Source organism: Corvus moneduloides, chromosome 2 (assembly GCF_009650955.1).
Source record: "Corvus moneduloides isolate bCorMon1 chromosome 2, bCorMon1.pri, whole genome shotgun sequence".
NCBI lineage: Eukaryota > Metazoa > Chordata > Aves > Passeriformes > Corvidae > Corvus > Corvus moneduloides.
The window spans coordinates 25566212-25592946 of record NC_045477.1 but is presented as its reverse complement, the minus strand read 5'-3'; the positions used below and the strand labels follow the sequence as shown (position 1 = coordinate 25592946).

Below are 26735 nucleotides of genomic sequence, written 5' to 3'. Positions count from 1 at the left end.
GCTTTCAGCAAATGAAACATTTAACTCAACAGTTTTACCCAGATTTAAATCTAAGGGCTGAATTGTGAGTCAAGCAGCTCTTGACTTAATGAAAGAACAGGGAAGCAGAGGATCTGCATTATCTTCTTGGGTCAGCCCCTATCTTTGCACCCAAGGTGAGTTATTATTTAATTTTTCTATGGTTGTCTCTCTGTCCACACTTTGTCTCTGCAGTCTCTGAGCTTGTTGGGGTTACATGCACCTCCTACAGCATGTCTGTACAGCGCCTAAAACAACAGACTGCTCATCTCAACTGGGGCTTATATGATTTACTAAAATATAAATAACTCCTCAACTGCAGTCAAATCTCTTTTTAATGCCAATAGTTTCACTCGCATATATTTAGCAGCCCATCATGGGAACATCAGCTTCTTTTTTAATTAATTACTTATTAATAGATGTAAAATATGAACGGACAGCAAGCCTAGATTTTTCCTGCTTCATCAATTTCAGCACTCAAAGAAAGCATCTCGTTTACAGCTACCAGGAACCAACAGGGACATGTAATGAATGAAGCCTGAAACCCAAGATCCCCTCAGCACTTTTGTACCCCCATTATTTGGGGACAAATCCTCTCCTCCCTCCAGGGAAGGAAGACTAGCTGGATTGAAAGAGCTGGAAAAAGTGGAAAGTCGCACAGGCAACCTTCAAATTCCCTGTGCAGGGCTTTAGGCACACAATTGTCACCAGCAAGAATGGGAAATGCAAGAGAGGTGGAAACAGCCTGTGGGACTGCAGGGAAAAGGTCTGCCTGCCTCTCTTTTGAGGACCCCATGCATCTCATAAGGCCAGCTTGCCTAGCTGAAAGACAACTGAAGCTTGTTGGAAAATAAACACCACAGAAACAGAAAGGACTGCAACACTATGAACTCTTCAACTTCCACGTAGAGCACTCGGGGCTGGGGGTGGGGAGGCTTCTCAGAACATACATGGCTGTCACTGACAATAAAGTCAGTCACGTTTTTAAAACACTGGGGATGGAATTCAAATGTGCCCCATTATGTCTTGAGATGTACTCCCTGGGTACAAAAGGTGCGTGGGTTACGCTAAGCTCGTGTGTTCCTTTGCTGAGACTGTGAAAGGCAGCGCAAAGTGCAGACTGAGAAGGAAGGAACTGTGGAGCACATGGGGCCATAATTCCCACCCAAAGGGGCCTGATCATGGGTGCCCCCAGCGTCCTGGAGTCCCATGGCACCTTTAGCCTCATGCTAGTTTTCTCCATCCCTGAGACTGCTGCCCAGCGCCAGGAGACCCCACTGCTCTTTCCCAGCCCTGTGGCTGCGCCTCAGCCACGGCTCCTGTGAGAGGCTGTGAGAGGGAACAGCCCGAGCCAGGTGTGCCAAGCAGTCCTGCTCTGGACACGGGCAGCACTTGCAGTAGGCCATTCCCCTCAACACACACGTGCCCCCACACCACGCTAAAGGAGCAATTACTATAATTAAAAATAAATCGTCCTCCCTGTCCTTTGACTGTACTTATTGGCCATTGCTGCCATCTAGCCAGACGCATCTCCAGCATTCACAGAAGCCTTGAGCCTGTTTATTTTCTCACTGCTGCTCAGCCTGAAGCAGGGACAAATGCATTCCTTGTTACTCACTGCGTCTGCAGAGACATTTGTAAACTTTCACAAGGTTTTCCTTTTTTTTCAACAGGTGACAAAATACTCTATAACTGCAGGTGCTCTGGGACACAAACAGGAAAATGGAGATCAGATGCAGCTGTAGTTGGAGTAAGGGAAAAATTAAGATAAAGGCAGCAGACGAGAGAGTGCTAAAACAAGCAAAGAAATGATTGAGAAATGGTAGTTAGCTATTTTTGTTGCTAGCTTACTCTTGCAACGTAGCTGTAACACAATAATTTTGTCTATTTTGTTATCATGCAAATTTTTGCAGGTGCTACCAAGGGAAGTTTGTTGAAAAAAAGTTTCTGAACATTATTGGAAAAGGATGAAGAAGTTGTCGACTCAAGCTAGCACTGAAGGATGTGCTGGAGGTCACAGATGAGGAGCACTGGCTGGTGTTACTGGACTTGCAAAGTAGGAATGATAAGGAAGTGTTTTCAGAGAACTTCTAAGTTCAGATTTATTTGTCTAAGAATTTGGTCCCAAAATTCAGTCAGGAAAACATTCATAATGTGGGGGGCTGACTTTGCCCCATCCCTTCATCTCCTTTTGGTATGTATGGCATGAAATAGGTTCCAAAAAATAGTATGCTAAGGAGACTTAGAAACTGAAAGATTCAGACAGAGTTTCATGGCCTGATTTCTGTCCACAGTTCAGCTCTAAAAAACCAATGCAAACTTCCAGACACTGTGGCCTTTCACTTCTCTAGACAACCTGGTTTCAGAGCCATATCCAGCAACATAATAAGCAAAAGATGAAGCACAATGAGTAAAGAGAAAATAAACATGGCTGTATCATAAAATACAGTGATTGTTCTCTAGCTATAATGTTCCAACCAAACAAAAAAGGGAAGGAGGATATCAATAAACATCTGTGAATTCAAATTTATTTTACTGTACTTCCCATTCCACCAGAGAAATGAAGAAAATTTTGCATTTTGCTTCCCTGTTTTTTTTAACTCTGAAAAGGGAGGTTTCATGGATAATCCAGAGTAATATTCAGCTGTGAATCCAATTTATGCAGTGGGATGGGATTAAAAATGGAACAGAAGGTCTGGATTCTGAACCTGCTGTAACAGTTTTGATTTGAATAGAACCCAAGTCTTGAAATGGCTTGTTTTCCACTTCTGGTTTGGAGCTGGTTGAAATACTGCCACAGTAGCACTTCCTGTAATATTTTAGTCCAATATCCTCATTATTTGGAACTGAACTCTAAAGATTTTGGCACCATGAAATCCAAACAAAACTCTGTTCCTGACTCAACTGGCCCAGAAGTCAACCCAGGCTTAATCTGGTTCTGGGTCCAAATCCAGCTTCAGCCCATTTCCATTGTTACATAGATTATGCCATAATACCACCTCTAGCCTCAGGATTTATGATGCCTCCTCACAGGATGCATATTTGTGTGTAAATACATAAATCACATCAGATAAACAAAGCAGACATGCCAGAAAACAGGAGGGAAGGGAAGAGGAGAGATACCTACCGAGCAGTTTGTCTCTAAAGTGCTGCCAGTTGTGAAAGGACTCGTCGTGCTCATATCCCCTCATTCAGACTCTTACAGACACGCTAAGAGCGTGACGGCTGGCAGGCAGTGCATTTAAGTGCTGTTACTGAGGCCCCCAAATATTGACAGAGTGCCAGACTCTGAGAAACTATTGATGTATGCAGCCGGCCGCTGCTCCAGACACCTCTCAGACAGAGTCTTTAAATGTCACAGATTAATGAATTTTCATGAAATGGAGAATGAGAGAAAGAATTAAGAAAAAAAAAAAAACCAAAAAAACCCCATAGCACCAACATGAAAGCATCTTTTATCCCTACACAAAATTCTGCCCTCAAGCCTCAAGATTCCTAATAGATTATAACAGATTGTAAGTCGGCATGAGATACGGGATGGAGGAGGTTAGACCCTCTGGATCACGCAGAGCATCCCCAAACAAAGCCAATATGCGAGGCGTTCATTTAAAAAAACAACGAGAGTCAAGGACCACTCAGACCTCTGTTTCATTTTAACCTAAACCACAAGTTACAAAGCTTAAGGGGTAGAGCTGGTTAAATATTTTTTTTTATCTGAGGTAAAAATGGTGCCAAACTGAAAAATTCAGCTGTTGACTTTGAACAACCCTAACTTTAGAGACATTGAGATAGACAGATGTACTTGGATCCTCTCTCAGTATTTGATCTTGTGCTTGATCTTACTCAAGAAATTGCCAAAGTTATGATAGAACATTTTTATGCCATCAGATAAACCAAGTATGCTGATTATTTCTCTTTTTTCATTTATATCAGGAACTCAAATATGTATGCAAGAACTTCAAATATCATTAAAATGTAATAATGCAAAATGCAGTTGGAGTGTAAATGACAAATCTATGCATAACACATCACTTAAAGAGGAAGGAAGTGAAGGGATGATGCAGATGATGTATGCAGAGGTAAAAATGGGTCATTTATACCCAACCATGTTAAAGATACAGCTTCAGTGAGTCCCTCTGCACAGAGCCACTTGGAAGTGGGGCTCCATGAGCCATTTTTTCCCCTCTTTCCCCAGGCACAGATTCCTGCAAGGCTCTACTGCCCCCACTGCCCCTGGGATGTCCCACAGGATTCGTCTTCAATGCAATGACAGGAAGTGGGGTGAGCACCAACACACCCAGCTCCTTGCTGGCTGCCTCCTTCCCCCTCAGAAGCACAGCTGTCTGACACCATTGACTGGGAAATGGAAGCTGGTGCCACCACAACAGCCAGGCCTGTTGCAGGAAAATCCAGGGAAGCTGAGAGCACCCTGACGAGCAAAGGGAGTGCTCTAAGAAAAGCCAAGCAGCAAGACCCTATGGTGTTCCACTCCATTGGAACAAGTCAAGAGGAGGGCCATGAAGATGCTCAGAGGGCTGGAGCACTTCTACGATGGCAGACTGAGAGAGCTGGGGTTGTTCAGCCTGGAGAAAAGGAAGCTCTGCGGAGACCTTAGAGCAGCCTTCCAGTACCTAAATGGGGCTGACCAAAAAGGTGGTGAGGGACTTTTTACAAGGGCATAAAGTGGTAGGACAAAGGTTAATGGACTTAAATTGAGAGAGCACAGATTTAATTCGGATATAAGGAAGAATTCTCTATGATGAGGCTGGTAATGCACTGGCACAGTTTGCCCAGAGATGGTGTGGATACTCCATCCCTGAAGGAGTTCATGGTTGGATGGGGCTTTGAGCAACCTGATCCAGTAGAAAGTGTCCCTGCCTATGGCAAGAGTGTTGGAATTAGGTGATCTAAAGATCCCTTCAAACCCAAGCCATTCTATGATTCTGTGATTATCATTGCAGAAGTGTCAATATTCTTCACTGAAAACTGTTCTCCTAAGTTCCCTCTGTCTCTGGCCACACGAGGCTTTGCTCTCCACAGCATCTATAAAATCTTACTATAAGAACAGGGACTAACATGTGCAGTGTTCAAGAGGTGCTTGTTTTCAGATCATCTTATCAGTCAGATTATTTGTGGCAACCTTTGCCAAAGCAAAAAAGAAAAAAAAGTTTTTTTCTATAAACAAAGCTACATTTCTGTGTGTGAAGCCAAGTGGAAACAACCACAACAACTCCAATGGCAACCTCCAGCTCGTGATGACAGAGGAATCTTTGGTTTTCCAAAGCCAATTCACTTCTGTAGGTTGGCACACCTGGTAATTAACTGTATCAGGGACTACAACAGCCATTTGTGTTAGCCACTCTTGTCACCACCCAAAGCATGTCCTCCCTCCCACCACAGACCCCACAACCACCAGAGTTGCAGCAGGGTCTCCAACACCATTATCCATTACCTGCAGCTCTACAAATGGTCTGGATGAAGTAGCAAGTAGCCATCTTTTCCCAAAAGCCAGAGAGAAGACAGAGCATATGTGCGTGTAGGAGGGGATGACACAAATGACTTATTAAGTACAGGAGAAGGCAAAATGTCAAAGCCTTTTTATTCTGAGAACAATTTCTATACAAACAAAGCAAAAGAAAATCAATATAGATTTTCACACAGAGAACTATTTTACACATCATTGCAAACTTACTTTAAAGCACTCAGTACTTTTTCTTAAGGACTTGTAAAGAGCCTGTCTAATGTTACTGCCTATTCTGGTCTGTTATTTCTCCTCACATAACCCTTTTCCTTTCTCCTTTCTTCCTATCTCTTTTTAAAAACTAATAACTGAGGAGCCATCACAAAACACTAACCCAGCATTTCATTCATTCCAGTATCACATCTTCAGCAAAGGCCAGCACTGATTAAACTGAAGGAAGATGTAAAAAACATCAGCATTGCCCTGCTACAAAAGCCTTCACATACCTCAGCAGAGATCAGCTTCAGTATGAAGACTGAAGTTGAGCGTTGGTTGGGATGATCCCTGAAGCACACAGAGAGGCCCAAGTGCCCAAGCTGTGAAGTTGCTATGAACTTATGCAAAAGCCTTCTCTCCCGTTTTCTTTTGCAAATACTAGAATACCTAATAAGCCTTGTCCCTGTTCCCTATGCATGCCAACACGTGAACAGCCGTTCCAGTTCCATAAACTCTGCACCATCTCAAAGACTGGGATAGCAGAGGTAGGCAAAAATTTAGAACTGAAAGTACTCATGATTGCACAAAATATATCATAGAACAGAAGAAAGTAGAATATAATATGCACAGAAAAGAGCAGTTGCAAAGTAATGAATAGGAACAAATGTGTTACAGAATTAAAATTATTAGGTCTTAAGGAGACCTTGGAAGTTCCTAAGTTCAACCTCCCTCACCAGGTTTAGGATAGTACCACAGGCCATCTTCCTTTGTCTCATCTTTTCTCTTTGATTGTCACCATAAACTTTCCATCAATTAGTTAATTTCTGGTAGTAACTTCTGATTGTCTACCTTCAGTCTTTTTCTTTCCTGTCCTCAGTGTGCATGTCTGTGCATACATCACAGATCACAACCAGCTTACACCCCCCTCCTTGTTAAAAGTCCTACCTCTTCTGCTGACTTACTGCACTCTTAATCAAAAGGGCAGGAGGAAGCCGCCAGGATTCATTCTTCCCCCTCTCTCCTCCTCTCTCCCTCCCTTTTTTCAAATGGCACAAATGTCAAACTTTCTAAAAGGATGTTTGGCATAGCTGAGTTCAGTCATGTAACGTACAAAGTCGGTATGATCAAAAGGTTGCGGGACTGCCCACTGCTAAAGAAGAGTGGGAAAAAAGGAAACGGGGATCTTTTCTAAAGTGTGAAAGAATGCATGAGACAACTGTTGCCACTGGAAACACCATGTCTATTAGCAGCAGCGGTGGGTCTGAAACACGACAACCTAGGTCCAGAGTCCAGATTCTGTGCAAAACAGGGCTGTTCTGATCTAATTTTCTGCCCGTGAAGAAATAGGGACAGACACAGCTATGGAACCGAAGAATTTTTTTTTTTTTTTTCTGTGTGCTTTGCATCATTTTATGGAAAATAACTGAATCTATGTGGAAATAACAGCAGTTAGTTTTGTAGTCAAAGTTGCTGAAACTAATCAGGTGGAACACAGATTCGCATATCAAAAATATATTGTCTCTCTGGTATTTTTATACTTCTACCTTTCACCACAGTATTTTCATTCTTATTCTACCCACTCCTGAAAAGGAGAGCAAATTATTCCTCCCTTCTACATATCTAAGATTGTTATGATTTTGTAAGGCAACTGGTTTGCAATTGTGGAGCACTTCACAATTGCATGCTCGCATCTTCCTCTACATTCCTGATGCAACTCTGCTGGTTTTTTTCATCTGTTTATTTGCTCCACTTTGCTGAGCCCTTGTGAAAATGTTTGCATCTCCTTACCCAACATCAACATTAGAGAACAGTCCAGTTATGCCACTGGCTCCTGCAACACGTCTGCACCACAGTGGCATGAAAATTGGTCATTTCTGACTGGTCAGAATATTCAGCACGAACAATCTCTCCACTAACTCAGATGGAGTTTCCTTGCCAGAAGATAACCCCAAAAATGTAGACGAAAAAGCTCATCGTCAATATCCATTTAATAGAAAAATCTTAATTATAGATAGCTTTCAGTCCCAGAACAGTCGACGGGAACTTGAGATTAATTCCCCTTATGACAAAGTATGTGAACAATAACCAGAATTTGTAATCAATACCCAGAGGAGAGAGCATCCAAATTGTAACGGGGATTTGGGATTCATTCCCAGAGGGCATAATATATGATTTGGAACAGGTAGACTGGGATTAATTTTTGATTATGAAATATTTGAACAGCAATTTTCAACTTTTAATGAACAGAGGATGTGGACACCACAATTAATATAATTTCTAAGTCTCTCCATCATATTTCAGGAGACAGATGATAGATCACAAACAGCTGCTCGGGTCATACACAAGTTAATGTGGGAGTGCCACCTAAAGGAAAGTGCACTAGGATGGGACTCTGGAGAAAGGCAGGCAAAGACCAGAGTTGCACTTTCCCCATTTCTAATAAAACTTGCTTATTACGAAGTCTGCATTAGAAGTAATTATTCCATGTTTGCTGACTTTACATGGATAATTGTAAGTCAGAAAACATCAGTATGGGAACATGGCTTTTCTCTTACACAGGGAAAAAACATAAAGGTGTTCACAGGAGAAATAATTCTCACTCCGAAGGAAAATTTCAAAACAGGAGTGTACAAGGTAAAATATATAGAACCTCACCATATCCTGGGGGGAGAATACAACCCAAATTTCCAAATTTCCTTAGAATATAATAAAGCAGTTAATTGTTTGCCTAGAATGAAGATAATGACTGAGCTGTGAATCTTACCCTTTTCTGTTAGTTTCCACAAAATAATTTTCTTTATGTTTTCCTCATCAGGCCAATGAGTAATTTTAATGACTATGATCTGCATCTGTAGCCATGTAAGAAAAGACAAATTTTGTTTATCTGCATATCTTGCCATTTATGAATGACTGTAACAAAGTGATTTTTCAGGACACAGGTTTATTGTCACAGGGGTAAGAAAACCTAGCTCTATGTCCAGCATTCTGTACTGCTCAGTTGGAAGAGAAGCATCCAGAAGGAAAATGTCTTGCCCTGAAACAACTGATGTTAGTTGCTTCAGAAGCAGGAATAAAGATGAGACGAACCAAAATCCTGTTTCAGCTCCACACATACTTTATTCCTAATATATCTTTTCAACCTTGTAAGGTATTTTAAAAGATACTCTGAATTTCTGAAATCGAAGATTTACCTCTTCCATTTTATGCCAGTTTTGTTAAACTTTTGGGTCTTTCACTGAAAAGACATGAGACAACTGGGGCTCCCTGTGGGGCCACTCCTCTCCTCTCCTCTCCTCTTAAGCCTTCAGACCCACATCTATCCAAGGATCATTTCCTAAGTCTCCAAAATTATGTGTAAGTATGCTGTCTCTGCCAGATCCTATTAATCATAAACTTCTTCTCATTTCATTTCAGTATTAAACTCATCTTGTTCAAATCTCTAATTTTCCACACTGACAGAGAAGTTCTCTATACATCATTCAGTTCTATTTCCTAGATACGTTCAGAATTACAAAATTCATTCAAGCCCATCTGATCTCTTCTCACTAAACCTTCTGCCTTGCACTGACTGACAGAGAAGAATTAGCCTTCCTCCTGTCAGGTATACATCTTTTCCCCATAAAAGTATGTGAAAACACCCAAATACAGCCAGTGACTCAGCTTGCCCTTGTACTTATGTCTTTGCTCTACAAAGCAGCCAATTTTATGGAGCAGCAAGTCCCATTGATATAATATCAGAGGGACTACTAATATTTCTAAAGTAAAAACAGCTGTAGCTGCACGGCAAGCTACCACACACTGAAAGCAGCAATAGGGATGAAGTGGTACCATCAGCACCCCTCATTCCAGTGGAAGCAGGAAATCTCACAATGAAGTCATGATACAGAGTGACACTGCTGAGCCTAATACACCACAGGTCATTTTAAGTCATTAAAAAGTAAAAATTGCCAACCACAATTTTCCTCATTGATCATATCTAATATTAAACCCAGGTGCAGATCTTAGGGTTGGGAAGAAAACGCATGTTAGGTATTTTCTGCTCTTTCCCTGCTGCAGCAATGTCATCTATCTCATTTCTAACCCAGTGCCACAGCTTCTCTCTGGTTTTACAAAGACGCTGCAGCACTGTGCCAGCAAAACAAACGATGGTATTGCTCTATAGCAAACAGGAGATGGGACTAGAAGAGCACTCAAGCCTCCCTCTGTGGTTTTCTGCTTGGGTTTTTTTTTTTTTTTGTTTAGCCAGACATTCAGCAGAAACGATTATGCTTTCCCTAGAACATACATGCAACAGTAAGTTCGGTGCTCCAGAGGTGGCACCAGCCTCTGTTCTCCCCTAGGGCCAGCTATCCTTGCTCTGAGAGGCTCTGGTTCCCAACAACAAGTTGCAACCCACAACGTGTGTGGGGACCTGCAGAGTCCTCCACTCACACATCCACACACAGGCTCCAGCAGCCCTTCTGGTGAGTTAACCAAAGCAGCTATGGCAGGGGACTCAGAGTCAGATGGGCTCCACGAGGACATGGTGTTAGATTAGTCACATCACCAATCTCTGCCTCAGTATCCCCAAGTGTGAATTAGTTTTTGGCACCTACAAGTTAAGAGGGCAGCAGCTTTAGAAGCAGTGTATGTTAGACAGACAGATCGATATCTCATTTTAAAGAACAGTTTCTATTCTACCATACTTTTGCTGGTTTGAAAGAAAACAGACTGTTGCAGTATTTTTTGACTAAAAACCTGTAGAAGAAATCGTTACAGTCTTTTACAACCAGAATCTGGAAGGGTGTCCCATTGTAATATTTTCAAAGAGAAGTTGTGCATGCAGTATGTATGTGCATATGGTGTTTATGAATTGTTTTTTAACTTTAGATATTTTATTCATTTTTCCACATGGTACAAGTAGAACACACATCTTTGTTGGACAGACACCAACACAGTAACATAGCTTTAGATTTCAGGCACTCAAGACTCAGTGGGACAATAGGCTACTCTATCTTCATGCCAGGACATCACGTCCTGAAATTAGGATGCATGCCATCAGGCAGTTAATATCTCACTGAAGATACTCAGCCCTCAATACATTCAGTTATACTAAGTGAAGGAAACTGTAACCACTTCCAGTTATTTCATACAGAGATAAGGACCATGAGAACTTTGTGTCTTGGCATACAACATCCTATTTTGATTTCGCTGTACTGTGGGATCTGCTGTTATCCACAGTTTGCGGACTTCATTTTTTTTCTTACTTGCAGCATGCACTTCAGTCAAAACAAGGTTCAGAAGTCCTTAAAGCAAAGGGAAGGGGGTAAGGAATGGCACAAAAAGCCCTGACTAGAGTTTCTCAGGACAGCAACAGAAGAGCACAGATGCTACTGGTCCCTGCATCCCTACCCCCAGAGCCAGCAACACAGAGTTCAAAATTCACTTCTCCTGCTTGCACTGTGTGTGTGCACATGAGCTGCTCTTGCAGACTCATGGAGAACATCGGAAGGATATTCTCCAGGATAACTGCCTATCCAGACTCATCAGTGCTCAAAGTCAGATGAAATGCAAGTGTGAACAGCTTACCTCCAGACCAGAAAAGTCTGCCCTGCTGCTGCAGACTGCCATGTCCAACAACTATATCAACCTTGTTTATTTAATTTCAAAGCTGCTGCTTCCCTTAAGCTGTACCACAGTCTCAGGAATCACAAGATGGTGGCATTTAAGAAGTAGAGCCAATTATTTAATTGCTTTTCAGGAAAAAGCTAGGTGCAAAAGCAAAATAAAGTTTCCTTCATAAAGAATGGAAATACTAAAATTATAACTGAATGTTTTTTATAATTTAACATTGTGAACCATCATTCTGTTAAATAAAATGTAAGAAGGGACAAACGAGTTCAGAGAAAATACATAAATATTAATTCTGTTCCCACTGGTAATTTAACACCTATCTGATACCCCAAGGTCTTGAAAACACTGACTACGAAAAATAGTTCTTTCCCACTATCTGGAAAAAAGATGAGGATAAGGGAAATTAAACATTTACATTAACTTGAGACGCATTGGTTTTCATATAGACAAACTAAAATGCCTGTGCTGGGTACCTGTAATGATTCTTATCCATTGTCCTACTGAAAGTTTTTTCCTGTGCCTGGCTTAAATTTGAGGTTTCTCGACAAGCTCTAATGAATGGTTAACCTCGCTTTCCTGATAAAAAGCAAATGCTCCCTGACTTCACTCTTCTCTTGAAACAAGTCCATATGGATGAAATATACAGACTTCTGTCAACGCGACTGCTGCCTGCGTATTATTTACACGCTAAAATAATAAAAGGGGGAATTTTTTTTCCCCGCCCAGGAGCAGCAGGTCCTACCACGGGGAAGTTTAGCCCTGCTCTCCCAGGCACAGACCTGGGGCAGTGCCAAGTCCTCTCCCCCTCACTCATGCCCTCTCCCGCTCCCCCAGCAGCAGCGGCGCTGCCCCGGGGCTGCAGGCAGCAATTCCAGCGAGGCGGGGAATAAGCAGGAGATGTGCTGTAGCCTTGTGGATCGCAGGTGGCACAGAGCATTTATCTTCACACGCGCCAACGCGGATATCTACAGCTTAGGAGTGGGAAAGGTCAGGTATGTCAGCTATGATGGCAACAACCAGCCTCACTAGCAGGCGCGGGTGTATTCACCTCTCGCTGCTCACGGCCGGCGGGCGCCTCCGGAGCTGGAGCGGAGCGCCGGCCACCCCCGGGCATCTCCCACCTTGGCTTGGGGCTCCCTCTCCTTCCCCTGCCTGCTGAGAACGCGCCGCTGACAGAGAGGGTGGCAGACAACGCCAGTATTTTGGAAATGCTCTCTTCCGAAGCCACTGAAGGGATTTATTATTTATAGGCAGAGGGATGAAAACATGAAGTACATACATGGGGGCCCGTGGGGGGAGGGCCAGTTGCTGCCAGGCAGTAATTTCACTCTGAAGTTCCTATGACTTAAATAGCCACTTGAGCTCTGCTCTCGCAGTTTATGATGTCAATAGAACCCCTAAATGAAATTATAGCCTTCTGATACGCAGCGGGGTAGCTTTTTTTCACTGTGTAATATACACGGCCAGAAGAAATTGCACTATATGCACAGTTTCACTAAAGTAGAGTTTATCACAAGAATGTTCCCACTAAAATATGATTAGGCTTCTTGTTTGCTGGATAACACTTCTAATGAATCAGGGTATGCGTGATAGTCATGTTTTGTGAACGCAGACATGTACCCTGAGGTGAACTGGGCACTCCACCACCTCAAAGCACCAGCTATTTCATCTCCACCGTAATTTGCACCTGCTTTGTTTTGCCAGCAGCACAGACCCACGCTAGCTCTGGAACTCAAACTTGAAGCTTGCAAAGATGAAAAAAACAAGCAAGGCAGCAATGGGGGGATCTACATGCTGTATTTACAGGCACTTTCATTTTTTAAGCATGCCTGAGCCTGGTTAAACCTGATCAGCAGCCCTGTGAGGGCAGGGGGAAAAAAATCCACTTTTCAGATGGGTAAGGGAGAAATAGACAGAGGTAAAGATCATAATGATGCATCTGGGATACAGATTCAGGTCTCCTAAAGCCTGTTTCATTTCTCTCCATTCTCATTATGTTACCGATACCTTCCCCTTCACAGCCCGCGACAGGAAAAAACCCCCTTCATCTTACCGTTCATGAACCTTGCTATTTCTTTATCCTTGAGCTGAGGACAGACTGCAGCTGATAATTAAAGATCTGTGGTTAGTGGCTGCTGTACCTCAGTAACTTGCAATCCCTTCTACTTTCCTAACTTTCCTTGTCATATGACTTAATTCAAAATCAAGTTTCACTTTCTTTTCTGAATTACAGGAAGGCAAATTAGTCATGTTTCAATGTTGTTACCCAGGAAAACAAGCTGTTGTTCAACTTTTGGAAAAGAGAGGCTTACAATATTAAATAAGAAAACAAATTGAGAATACCTTAAAATGGGAAATGTACTCAAAACAAGGCAGTTGCTTTTATGTACTTTTATTGCAAAAAATTGTCTCTGGATACTGCTTAAATTCTTGTACTTCTGAAGCATCCCAGTACCTATGAATCTGCCTACCTTTATCATTACATCTTTTTCTGTGCTTTGTTCTTGTCTGATGCAGCTAACAGTCACAGAACAACAAGCATATCACGTCAAACAATTGTTGTGCAGAAAACAGTAGTTTTCATTCTACTACATAAACATATATTCTCTTCCCCAAAAGTGTGAAGTGGTGGTTTGAACATGAGGGAAAGAATACCATTTTCTCCTTGCTTGCATCAGGCAAAGGAAGATAACTTTCCCACTTCATCTATGGGTAAAAGAGAGAGGTTTAACTTGGCAGAGCGTGCAGAGCACTTTGAGATCACCAGCTGGAAGGGATGCTGTAACTAAAATGGCTACTGCTAGAAGCAGTGTCTGTATAGAAGAATGGCTGTATGTATTAATTTTCTTTTTTTTTTAAGCAACTATGATAAACTATTACACAGTAGATAAAGAAGCTACTACTAATGAGACAATTTATCATCTTACCATCCTAAACTGTTTAAACAGACGGTTAGAATATGATTTGAAATTGCAGATTTTCACCCTAACGATTTTAGACCATAGACAAACCATTATAACCTTGGCCTACAGTCAATAAGCAGCTTATACCATAATAAGAAAGACCGATGAATTTTTCCACATTGCTATAAATAAATACCAGCAAAGACAAGTTCCTTTGCTACCAGAGAGACTTGGAGAACAAATAAATTAATGAAATAATTTAAACATGGAGACGTTTAGAGCAACACAGAGACTCTTAAAAAAGAGATTAAACATTGTTTTTCCTTCTTGGTGAAAGATGCCAGAGTGACAGCCCTTGGCTTCAGTATATCCAGAGAACAAGTGTTATACAGGCAGAAATTTGAAGTTTCAGACATTTAGCACTGTGCTTTGAGAACTTTCCATTTCAGAAGTACTTATGTCTTTCAGACTTACACTGCCTGGAGGGAGAAAGTAAATCAGAGATAAGCTTCAAAGATCAGACCCAAAAGTGTGTGTGGGCGTTCAGTATAGCCCATTCAGAGAAGAGAAAAAAAAATCCATTATGTTTCTATCTGTGATGTGAACTGCCTGAAAGTTTGGGATGTTCTGATCTGTCAGCTGCTTTGAGTACACTGCAGAAAGGTGATGCAACAGCCAAGTTGGGATCTTAGCATCAATTTAGTCGAAAGCTGGGACCATTTGGATTGAGGCTTTGATGTATGTAAAGGTTATTTCTATGTGTATGTAAGACTCTTTACTGAAGGGATCAGCCAACTTAATTGCGGGTTTTGTTGAGAGCTGGTGATTTAGTTTAAGTTCAGAGAGAGGTCTGCAGCACCAGGGAATGAGGAGAAACAGCTAACCCTTGCTGCTCAGCGCTGAAAAACGTCTGCGGTCAACATAGGGGTTTGTACATGAAAAAGAGGAGTTCACAGTTCTTTACAGTTCTAATGCAAAACCAGATGGAACTCTGAGGTTTTGTCCGTCTTCCACTGAAGTTTTCAAGATTAGTCAAACTTCAGGCTGAAACTGAAGCATGGGGAGGGACTGACAACCCCACGTGGATTGAAACCAACAAAAATATTAGCAAAAATTGCCAGGGAGTAAAGCCACCAAATCTTACAGGACTTTACTTTTTGGTTATAAGAAATAGCAAGTACCTTAATATGGGTTGGACGTGACTTGACACTGAGCTTAGTTCTGAAGTCAATGTCAAAGCCTCTGACAACTTCAGTGGAGGACTGCTCAGCAACAGCCTTTATGTACCAATCTCAGGACTCAGAAGGGGAATGAAACCAGGGAAAAGGTGACTGGACTTCTCTGTATGTCACAGGTGACCAGCAGTAGTTGAAGAGGGGCTGCCTCCCTGGGTGTCACAGAGACAAGCTTGTTGATACACCTGCTGAATAAATGCTACTCAAAAGCAAGACAAGGGTGAGAAGAATGCTGCCTAGTTAATATCCTGTGTGAGATATGTTGGTTCCATTAAGGATCTTGGTCTTTTGCCAGGGACATGTTTCAAAGAACAGGATAATAACTCAAAATACAAATATTTTGACTGCTACCCTCTGTTCCTTATATGCCTACTTTGTTAAAAGTAGAAAATGTTAGTCAAGAAATGATTCATTTCTTCAAGTCAGATAATATGGAAGATGATGAAGGATGAATGGAACAGCCCACGCATTGCCCTGGCCTTCTTAAGCATTACAGCAGAAAAATATTAACAGAAGTGATATGTTCAGCAGGGCAGGAAAGGACAAAAGGAGACAATCTGGGCCTGGAGCTAGAGGTGCTCATCCTACTCCTTTTTTTTTTTTTTCTGCCTTTCCCATGCAGCCGTGAACAAATCACCGCAGCTTTCTAAGCCTTGTCTTCCCTATCCAACAGCTGAAAATAATTCTAAGTACCTTGATGTTGGCTGAGACACTCAGTTCTTTGGCATCCAAGATTTTGTATATGAAGTTCTACAAAGTACATTATTTTTTTTCCTGATTCACAGTTCCCCGTACAGACAAAAAGAGAACAGACGGGAAGCGACAGAGTTAAAAAAGAGAGAGAGAAAAAAAATCCAACCTTTCCCACTCCCTCAAATGGACCAGCAGCCTATAAACCAACTAGTTCTTCCTATTCCCAGAGGTGGCTTCCACAGAAGCATTTTCTTTTACAATGCATCCACCGTAGAGTTTCTTTTCTGCTTGGCTGGGCAATCAGGTATTCAGAGCATAATGTAAATGCTCAGAACACAGAGGCATGAAAACTTGCCAGACAGAAACTCCAAGCGAAGGATTAGCATCCCCCCCCTTCCCGTGCCCCCCCGGCCGGCTCGCCCCCCCCGCCGCAGCCCGGCCGCGCTGCCCGGCCTGACCCCCGCTGGCGGCCGAGGGGACACCGGGGCGGGCGCGGCCCCCCCGCTCCACCGAGCTCCCCGCACTCGGCTCGGCAGCCGCCGCGCTCCAAGCTTCATATTCCTTCCGTGCTTGCCGCTGATTCTGTTTTCATATTAAAAAAAAAAAAAAAAAAAAAAAAAAAAAAAAAAAGGCAAAAACACAACAAAAAAAAAAACCTTTATTTCCTGCTTCGCCGCGGCGGCCCCGAGAATAGAAGCCTTGACACATCAAATTCTGGGAGCTCACCACTCACCAGGGCTGTGGTTCCTGGTCCAAGCAGTGACGAAGGAGAATCACCTCACAGTCTCTGGAGAGTGGCAGGGCTTGGCTGCGAAGCGCGCCCTGCGCCGATGGGCTTTTTGAGTTCGCTCTGTTCCAGAGCGAGTGCCGAGGCAGAGAAATTAGGGAGGGGAGAGGTGGGAAGGAAAATCACTGGAGCCTCTTACGATCAAACTTCCACTAAGCAAGAGGAAATGTCTTATAAATAAACAACAGCAAGAGAAACAAAAAAATCCATCCCGTCCTGCCAGAGGAATGTACATTATTGTCTCTCGACGGAAAACTTTACACCACACCAGAAAGCAAGAAAGCAGCCATTTCTCCTGAAGCTACCCTCCCTTGGGTGGGGAGGAGGAGGGCAATGCAAACTTAAAAAAAAAAATATTGGGAAGTTCATGCGATTTCCCAGTAGACAAACAAAACTGTCCAAATTCAACAGATGTCACTATTCCAAGGTTTCACGCAGCACTAAATTTCTTTAGATCTGATGATTGTCACTCCACCACTAGGACACATTCAAGGAGGAAGTTCAAGGCAAGGGGAAGGAGGAGAAGGTCACATCATATGTATGTGTGAGTGTAGATCTGTATGCATATGTGTCTGTATTTATTTATGCATAATACCGACATTTTATGCATTTTATGATTCATAAGAATATTTTTATATCTGTATTAAAAAACTCGAGGTGCATGAAATTCTCTTCTCTCGTACCTCCCCATAATTTTTTGAGATTTACGGGTCAGAGTTCCAAGGTCTTCATTCTCGTCTCACAAGACTGCAGCTGTAACCTACTTAGAGCTGACATGTTACTGTACTGCAGCTCACAAGTGACACGAGTTTGGTGATTTCAGTACAGTCCCTGGCTTTGCGAAAAACTATTGCGTGATTTGGCACAATGCACGGCAAATAGCAGTCTCTTTATGAGGAACTACAGATGGCAATTGAAAGAGTAATTCAAATAATTTATCAAGCACATTTGGAGACCTAGAATGGGGGATGGCCCGAGTCGACGAGAAACCAGTATGCTACAAGTCATTATTAGCAAGCTTATTAAACCTGCCTCACATGCACAGCAGTAAAAGATCGGAGATTGCTGGTGAGAACCGAGGTGCTTGGCAGTGTGTGTTTTGGGTCATGACTAGGAAAGCAGAGTACAGCAGGTGAGGACCTACTTGAGAGGAGAAGTGGGACAAAAGACTGAAAGACCATGAGATAACTGAAAATGGCTTGGCAATCTCAACCTGCACTTCTGTTCTAGGGTACTTCACCATTTGAGACAGAGATGCAATGCTGAAAGAACATAGTGCCCACCCCAAAATTCAGTTTACCAAGTCTCAAAAAAATTCCTAATCTGTTGAATTCTTGAGGACTGCTGTACTCACAAGACATGAATGAAAACATGTTTTTTAAACTAATTAGTTTTACATCTGTGTGTTCTTGCTGGCAAAGTAATGCTGTCACAGACTTTTGCTAGCAACAGTCAGTCTACAATGCAGGTGGATAAGGCAGAGACAAGCTTAAGATTGAAGTATGGTTGAAAATAAAAGCCAAGAACCTTTAATGCAAAATTTATAGTAAATCACAGCTTCTTCAGGCTCAGATCTTTAGGAGAAGAGACTATTACAGCATTTCTAGCTCTGCAATACCCAGGTGATCTTAATAAAATAAAAGAAGGAGGCATTTTCAAGAGATTTCTTAAGACAGAGCAGAAGTGACATCACTGACACAGCACTGGGGGAGTGTAGGAAGGACAGGAGTCTCATTGATCTCACCAGATCAACTGGCAAATTGTACCTCTGACCATCCAGCTCATAAGGGCTGATACCAAAGAGGTCCTTAACCTGGAAGGGCGCTGGGTGACAGAGAGAAGCTGTCAGCTGATCTGACCTCATGAGAAATGCTTTGCTGATTTACAAATCAGCTCAGCATTCGCTTCTCTCGCCACCTTTGTGTTTGCCAGCATTGCCAGAAATACTGAAGAAAACTGAGACAAATCTGAGCTCTTGCAACTGAAACCTTATTAGTGAGAGGTGTCCAGAGAGCTGAGTGCTCAGAGAGCAGAGAGGTACATGAAGAATAATGGAACAGAATTTGAAATAATAATTCCTGTCTGTGACGAGGAAAACCTTTAACATTTCTAAGCAGAAACACAATTAGGAGGCTGATCAACTGTGACCTTAGGATCCCAATACCTTAGCTGCCTTTAGGAGACTTACATAGATGGAAGTGGAGGCAGTATTTGGCCCTCTGTGTTTAGTAAGTCATTCGCTAAACAGTCCAGAGATCAATAGCAGACATTAAATTAAGCACTCTGGCATTCTTATTATTTAGTATCATTAAGCATTAGGGATGGCTGTAGTGTAAATATAGGGAACAGAGAACCAAATGAAATCTTCTATTAAAATAAAGCCTATGAAGTTTCTGAAAATTAGACTAAACAAAAAAACACATGCAGTGAACAGATCACGCAATTGTGATCAAAATCTCAGCAAATTCCGGCTGTCTCCCTATCACTGCAGACTATTTCCATTACAGACTTCAGGAGACTGAATTGTGCCATTCCTGCTTCACTAGCATTAACAGTGGCCACAGCCTCAGAACTGCAAAATAATAAGAGCCAGGAGGACAATCATCTTCCTCAGATTTTTTATTTTGACATTTCCCATTTGTGCCCTTTTTCAAAGTTTTAATTTGGTAAAGGCACTTTTCAGCCTGTCTTTTAACAGGTCACTAATAACTTGGGATGCAAGATCTCATATTTCATTTTTTTGCTGCTGCCACCACTAAATATTTCATTTACCTTGAGTACAGCAGACCACTCTGGAAGGTTTATTTATTTTTCTTTTTCTTTTCACTATACTGTTTACAGATTAGTTTTTCTGAGTCATTATTTGCATTAGGTTAGTTTCATTCTACCTGTTAAAGTAAATTAATAAACTGCCTATCAAAATAGTTTCTTTAAGTAGCTCAGTGAGGCAACTGTACTGACTTTCCTTTTCCTTGGGAATTTCCATATTTCCTATATGGAAGTAATTGGGAGTCTTGGAGGTGGTACCTAGTTGTAACAAAAGCTTCTTCTATACAATATTTTTTCATATTCACAACTATGTAACACACACAAATATAAATATATACATTTGTGTATGTACATCTGTGCATACACACATACATGTAATCAAAACCATCAGAGTTTTATTTCTTCCCCCTGTCTTGCCTGTTAGTTCTTGAACCAGAAGACCAAATAAGTTTTGCAGAAATTCTACGTACGCACACACAGAGAATACAGGGCTAGACACAATAACCCCTAAGGCTTTCTCTGCCTGCTTTGTATCAGTATAGAGAGGACAAGCCTCAAAAAGGGTGATGCTTTCCCCATCTCAGCAAAGAAAGATGAGAAAAACCTCAGCAGAGGAAGGAGAGTGCTTGGAGACCCTGACTTTTCTTTCCTGTCCTCCATACGTCCCTCCACAAGCTAAAGCTCTGTGCTTAGAGAAAGGCCATGCTGCAACCAGACCTTGGGAGCAGCTGCAGATAAGCACCTGGAGGTTAATTCTGCTTTTTGCTCCATTAGCCTCTGCTCCACCTTTGTGACACTCTCAAGGAAGAAAGACAGGAAGGCAGCATGGCCAGGAGAGCCAGGCACGTGCCAGCAGCCAGGCAGCGCTGCAGGGGGATCATACTAGGGTAGGGCTGCCTCTAGATCCTGGGCTTCACAGGCTTTGGAGACCAGTTTGCTTTGTTCCTGCCAGTTCTGCCTCAGCACTGAACACTTGCAGGATGCAAGTATTCCCCTTCTCTGCAAGGCAAGCTTCATGGCAGTTCCCTGCAGCTTTTCCCTCTGCTCTACGTTCCTCTACATAGCAGGAGATACACAGCCTTTGGCAGTGGGTGCAAACACATGAGATAAACAGAGATGAAATAAACCTAGTGGAAAAGTCTTCTCCAGCTGTAGTGTCTCTCACCTATAAATAGATATTCTCCTGGTGTCCTCCACATGCAAACACAGAGCTGAGATTTTTTTTGTTGTTGTTGTTTTCTTGTTTAGTACAAAGCAATTAAAATGTAACGACCTCTCAAAATCTTCCTTTATTTAAAAAAAACTAGGTCAGGGACACAGAAGCAGTCAGTCATGGCTTGGAGTGGGCAAGCAAACAATTTTCCTTTGATTGTGCCCTTGTTTTTGTAACTAGCTTTTCTGCTGTGACCTGCTATACTTACCCTGTCTGCTGTGCTAACCAGCAACATGCCTTTTTAATCTGCCTTCCTGGGGTCTGCATTTGATTACAGCATTCATGTTCTATTTAGATTCTTTTGAATCATGCCCTGTGGTGCTAGCACGAAAGGTGTTATTTATAAAATGAAATTCTGTTGTATTGCAACTTGGATTCAAAGAGGACAAGCAATATTAAATACTTACTTAATTTAATAATATCTTGGATTTATTAACTCAATTTCATTACAAGATTAGAGACGGTAACCTGGAGGGGGTTATTAACTAATAAACAAGCTTCAGGCAACTTTGCCCTATATAAAATAAAATAAAAATACACATATATGCATTTAAATTACTTCTATTTTGAGGGCCCAGATACACACCTCTGGCTCAAAAGTATGGCTTTCTTGATAAATAGTATTGCAGAGAGCTCTTGGCTGGAATCCACGAAGCTCACGGACCCTTTAGGACCACACTCAACAGCTATCCCAAGTGACCGACCCTATTTAGTTGGTTGCATCCCGCGTGGGATGAAGTCTGCCACTCAGCTATGACAGAACTGATGCAGGCTACACTAACCTCAAACCACTGTGGGCAGCACACCAGAAACCATGAAACTATGCCAACCCATCTGCCCCTCCTTGACTTCCCCAGCACCTCAAGGCTCACGTTTGTGAGCTGTTGCACACCTCTTTCTCTCCCAGCATCAGTCCTGCAAATTGCAGGACACAACAAAGGAGAAGATTCCCCAAAGCATTTGGGGAAACTCACAGGCAACATACTGTATCTCCCATAAAAAAGCTCCTGATCTATCGAAAGCCTCTCTTTCCAGAAGATGAGGGGATGGAAAATTCCTGACTGTGCACACAGTATGATACGAATCTGTATTCTGATACTTAGCTCTTCATGGTAACTTTAACAACATTTCAAACCAGTACATATTCTGTTCAGCCAGATATGGCACAACTGGCAGCTGAATTGAACTGCAGTCTCTTCACCTGGTAAGATGCAGCATGTTTGTCAGCACCCCAGCCTAGAGACGAGGGCCAGATTAGAAAATTCACTGGAGGTTGAAAGCTCCTCAGGAGTACAAGAATACTGAGATGCAAATTTTTCTCCATTTCCTAAATAAAACTAACAAATGCTAATACACTATTAAATGCCTCCTCTCTGATACACTCTATGACAAGAAGTAGCTTCTGTGACTTTAAACCTGTCAGGTCCACAATAAAGCCTGAGTCTGACATGGGAAAATAGCACAGTATCAATGTCACAGATACTACAGGCAGGGAATTCCCACTTGGAAGTGCATGGCTGCTAAAAGCTTTCACCCCACATCTGTTGCACAGTTAGCTGTGAGTCACCTGCAGTCAGCTTCATTAGACCCGAAGTGTCACTCAAATAAGACAAGCTATTGCTAGAACAAGAGAATTCAGATTTTTAAGCATTTGATAGATTAAAAGGAAAGTGTCACGATATGTTAAATGGATATTCAAATACTTTAGGTCTCAGTTTTCATCTGCTTACAGATCATATGCCTTTGCTTAAAGCTGCATGGTAGGCAGAGACCAAAAATAAAGGGCAAATTATTTTTTTCACTCATGTGGTGTTGTTCATTGCAATGACTCAGTGAACGATAGAATCCAGTGCATGAAGATCATGAAAAGACAGAAAGACTAATGAATTAAGTCTGATCAGAAACAGATTTGAATTCAGAGTGATCTCTAAAATTCAGGACAGAACACCTAGAGCATGGTGGTGCATGGATATTTCCAAAAGAAACTGAGGTTAAGTAACAGAAATGTATGGAGAAGAGGTTAATTTGGGTCAGAAATGAAGGGAGATTGAGAAACAGATTTATGGTAAAACTTTCAAAGGCAAAAGCAATAATTGCACCCGCAAAAGGCATGTGCATCATTGCTACAAACAAAAACACATGCTTGGACTCTCTACAGGCAATCTGGCATCTGTCTCTCATTCTCTCCCTCCTCCTGACCCTGAGACCTCTCTCTCTGGAATTTTGTTCCATGAATATTCCATAATGCTACACTCAGCTCCTATTTTCAAGAAAAGTCAGCATTAGCTAATAACTGGAAGTTCACAGCATTACTGTCAATCAGTGGTTGGTTTCCATGAGAATGGAGACAGAGCTCAACAGAAAAATAGTGAGGTTCAGGCACAAGTGATATTGTGTCTACATATGTTATGTATGTACCACTTTGAAACTATGGAACTAACTTGTTTGGCACTTGATTTATTAGCAGACTCTCAAGGGTATCTACAAAATAAGCCAAGTTTAAACAACATTCATTTGGGTCATTTTGAAGTGAGGCAGAAACAAAATGTATTATTTGGTAACTTCAGAATACTGCAATTTATTCTCCTTTTTTCTTTCCTTGCTTCTTTCTACATGCTTAAAACCACCATTAAGAAAAAGACTGAAGCCTTTTTTTTCTACCTGGCTTTTTTTTTTTTTTTTTTTAATTTCATCCCACCAGCTCCAGGTCTCAAAGTATAACAATTTCTATCCTAAAATAATTAGTGAGAGAAATTTCTAACTGATTCTGTGCATTATAAAGGGGAACGATCACTGTTTTATTGATAAAAGCATGCTATTATTCCTGAATTGATACAGTCTGTTTAAAATAAACAGACTGGGCAATATGATGCAATGGCACAGGGTATGCACAGGGTAGAACTTTACAAAGGCACATTTGTCTTCTACTATTTTTACCGATTCATCAGTTTCTGGCATATTCTCTATTAGAACTAAACAAAGTAAACAGTGTAAGAAAATAAGGAAGTCAGTTATTTCCTTTTTCAGGGAAGCAAAGCCCAAAAATCCTATAAAATGTAGATACATTTCTAAATTTCAAATGTCGTTACAATTTAATACAATTGGGTGAATAGCTTTATAAGGAAGTGCTATGAAAAGGTCATTTCAATACTTTAACATAAAGAAGGATTCAGTTATAAAGTACACCCCAAATTTAAGACTATTTAGATAAAAGCTCTTGGCCTTACTTCTGATTAAATTAATGGAAAATGAGCTCATGGGTGACGGGAGAGAAGCACCAAACCAAAACCAGTTGAGAGACACAGTTAAAAAGTCAAACTCTCTTCAGTTGTTTCAGTGTGACCGATCTCAAGAAGAATGAAGCAGTTCTGCAGGGACAGACAGTCTCAGCAGTGGATGGAAAAACAGGAAGAGACACTGGGGTGAGAATGTCACTTGGGTGAAGCCTGCACAAGCTAGAAATCACTTGGCCTCTCTAAGACCCACCAAGACATAAGAAGTATAAATGAAATGCCACTTGTATGCATTCTTCCAAGTCTCCAGCCTCTTCCATTCTCCTCAGCCAAGAATCTCTCCGTGTATCTACCTAATGAAAAATTTATCTTCTTTTCCTCAGTGAAAATTTAAGAAGTTCATGGGACAGACCTGTTTTAAAGACAAACAATAATCACACTCTGGCCACACAGTGGGGGAATTTTCTCCCTCTTGGGATACTCTGGTTTTGCCCATGTGAGGTCAGCCTTTGAAGCCCACTCACATATCTCTATAATACAAAGCAAGAGTTCTTTAATTAACCAGACACTAATATAAAACTGGTACTTGATTTCTATACTGAGACTCAAGTGTGCAGTGTAGGAAGCTGAAGGACCTGGTCCAGCACAGCTGTAATCCCGTTCCACAGTATCCAGTGAAACCACAATTTAAAATTTTTCTTCGAGCATGTTTTCATTCAGCATTCTGTGGAAGGGCTGAGGCCCATTACAGCCATATTACATGGTAGAACAAACCAGTCTGACCCCAGGCAAAGGCTTTATCCTCCCTGTATCTCAGTTTCCCTGAGTGTCAGGCTGGAAGAGTCATTCTTTTTCACTTAATAGAGATGCCTTGGGAATTACCTACTTAATATACAGATAAAAAAAGGCTCTGAAAGACAAAGTACTGTGGGGCTGAGTGAGTAGGCTTGCTGCAGTAACATGGCTGTTGCCAGCAGGCAGCAGGTACCACAGATCTCATGAAAGATCACTCATCGATTTTAAGTCACGTTCATTTTTGTGCCTGTTCCGTAGGCCCCCAGAGATTAAATACAGCTGAGTGCTATTATACAGTTAGCTCCAGCAAATGAAAAATATACTCTTTTAGCAGTTTTATTCCTTTATCAATTACTACTTTAAGAGACTTGTACTGTATTATTTTGTATTGGCCAGTTGTAAAAATAATTTATTCCCTGAAGAGTTTTATTCCTTTAACATTTCAAATTTTTTGGTTCGATGTTTAGCATGTGACCATTTTCTGACAGAGAATGAAAGGAATACTTTATTGAAGGAGCTAATACAGCTCCTTTTCTTATGTACATTTTGACCATTTTAAAAGATCTGAATAGGATTTCCAGCAACGCAGAAAATCTAGTAAGATTTTTCTGTTTTCAGGTTTCTTTGCATTACTGCATTATCACCCTGGGGGGGAAAAAGATGGAAATCCTGCCCAGATTTCTGGTAAAGTACCAGACCTATTGAGGACCAAGCCCATTTTCCTCCTCTCTTCTAGGTACATCTTTTTTTCTTAAGCTTGCTCCAACCAACGAGTGTATAGAATGAAGACAAGTTCCTTACAAACTAGAAACCCAGTAGAAGAGCCATTGGGATGAAAACCTGTCAAGTGAACACAGAGAGCCACTACAGCACTGAGAGAAAAGCATGCTCAAACACTGTTCAATGACTGACACTGTCAGGTAGCTCCGTGACTTAGTTTTCTCTGTAAGTGGCTCAAACCACAATGAAAAGAGCTGTCACGATGAGGAAGGTGCCCAGTTGGATTGAAAGGGCAAACCTCTGTTTCATTTGAGAACATGGTATCATGGAGGCAGGAACCCAGATCAGCCTCCAGCTCAGCAGAAGTGTGTGATATCACAGAACACGGTGACATCGGTACACGTGCCTCAGTTGTGGTCATACACAGTACAGAGTCAATTAAGGGTGAAGCCATCTGGGATGAAGTTCATCTAAGGATGAAGAGGAGAATGCACAGGGTGTGCAACGGAGCAGAGCTGGTGTTTGAGCACTGCTGAAACAGAGCTAAGCTTTTGTGGAGACAGTGTTGCACAGCCTCATAAAACCTCTGCTTCTCAGCAGAAGATGTTGATTTCATTGCCAATTCATAATTCAGATCAGACGAGGAAGGATTTCCTGAGGTTCTCTAGCCCTGTTAACGATGGGGAGCCCAGCTCGGAGTAACCCTGGAGCTGTTAAAGTGAAAACATGCTGTATACAAGGTTTTGTACAACTTCAGTACAAACCCTGGAGGTCCTGAAGACTCACCTGAGTTTTACTTTAGGCTATGAAACACAAGCAAACTGTGGGAGAAAAGACTGGCAAAGCTCATAGCCAGCACCTTTCATCAGCCGTTCTCAAAGTAGTTTACAAAGGGATTTCCTAATCTATGAGGGCAAAACCACTACAGTGAGGAGGAACACCTTGTTCTAGACCATGGAGCATAGCAGCAGCAGACCAGGGGCAGAACTTGAGTTTCTTTGTGGTCTAGGCCACCATATTTTCCACAAGACACAACGCCTGAAAAAATGAATACTACAAGTTAGCAGCAAAGCTTTGTA

The 26735-nt window shown here is 41.8% G+C and overlaps 1 protein-coding gene across 7 annotated transcripts in view; it reads right to left on the bottom strand.

Moving 5' to 3' along the window:
• The window catches only part of ZBTB20 (zinc finger and BTB domain containing 20), a 501190-nt gene that overhangs the window by 193704 nt on the left and 280751 nt on the right, over positions 1 to 26735 (bottom strand). Inside the window, exon 1 of one of the 7 annotated variants that reach the window (XM_032098520.1) lies at positions 16873 to 17303. The exons of the other annotated variants lie outside the window; for them this stretch is intronic. The gene's annotated coding sequence lies outside the window, so the exon portion shown is untranslated. Of the gene's footprint in view, positions 1 to 16872; positions 17304 to 26735 lie in introns of those variants that run through there. 7 annotated transcript variants of the gene reach the window in all.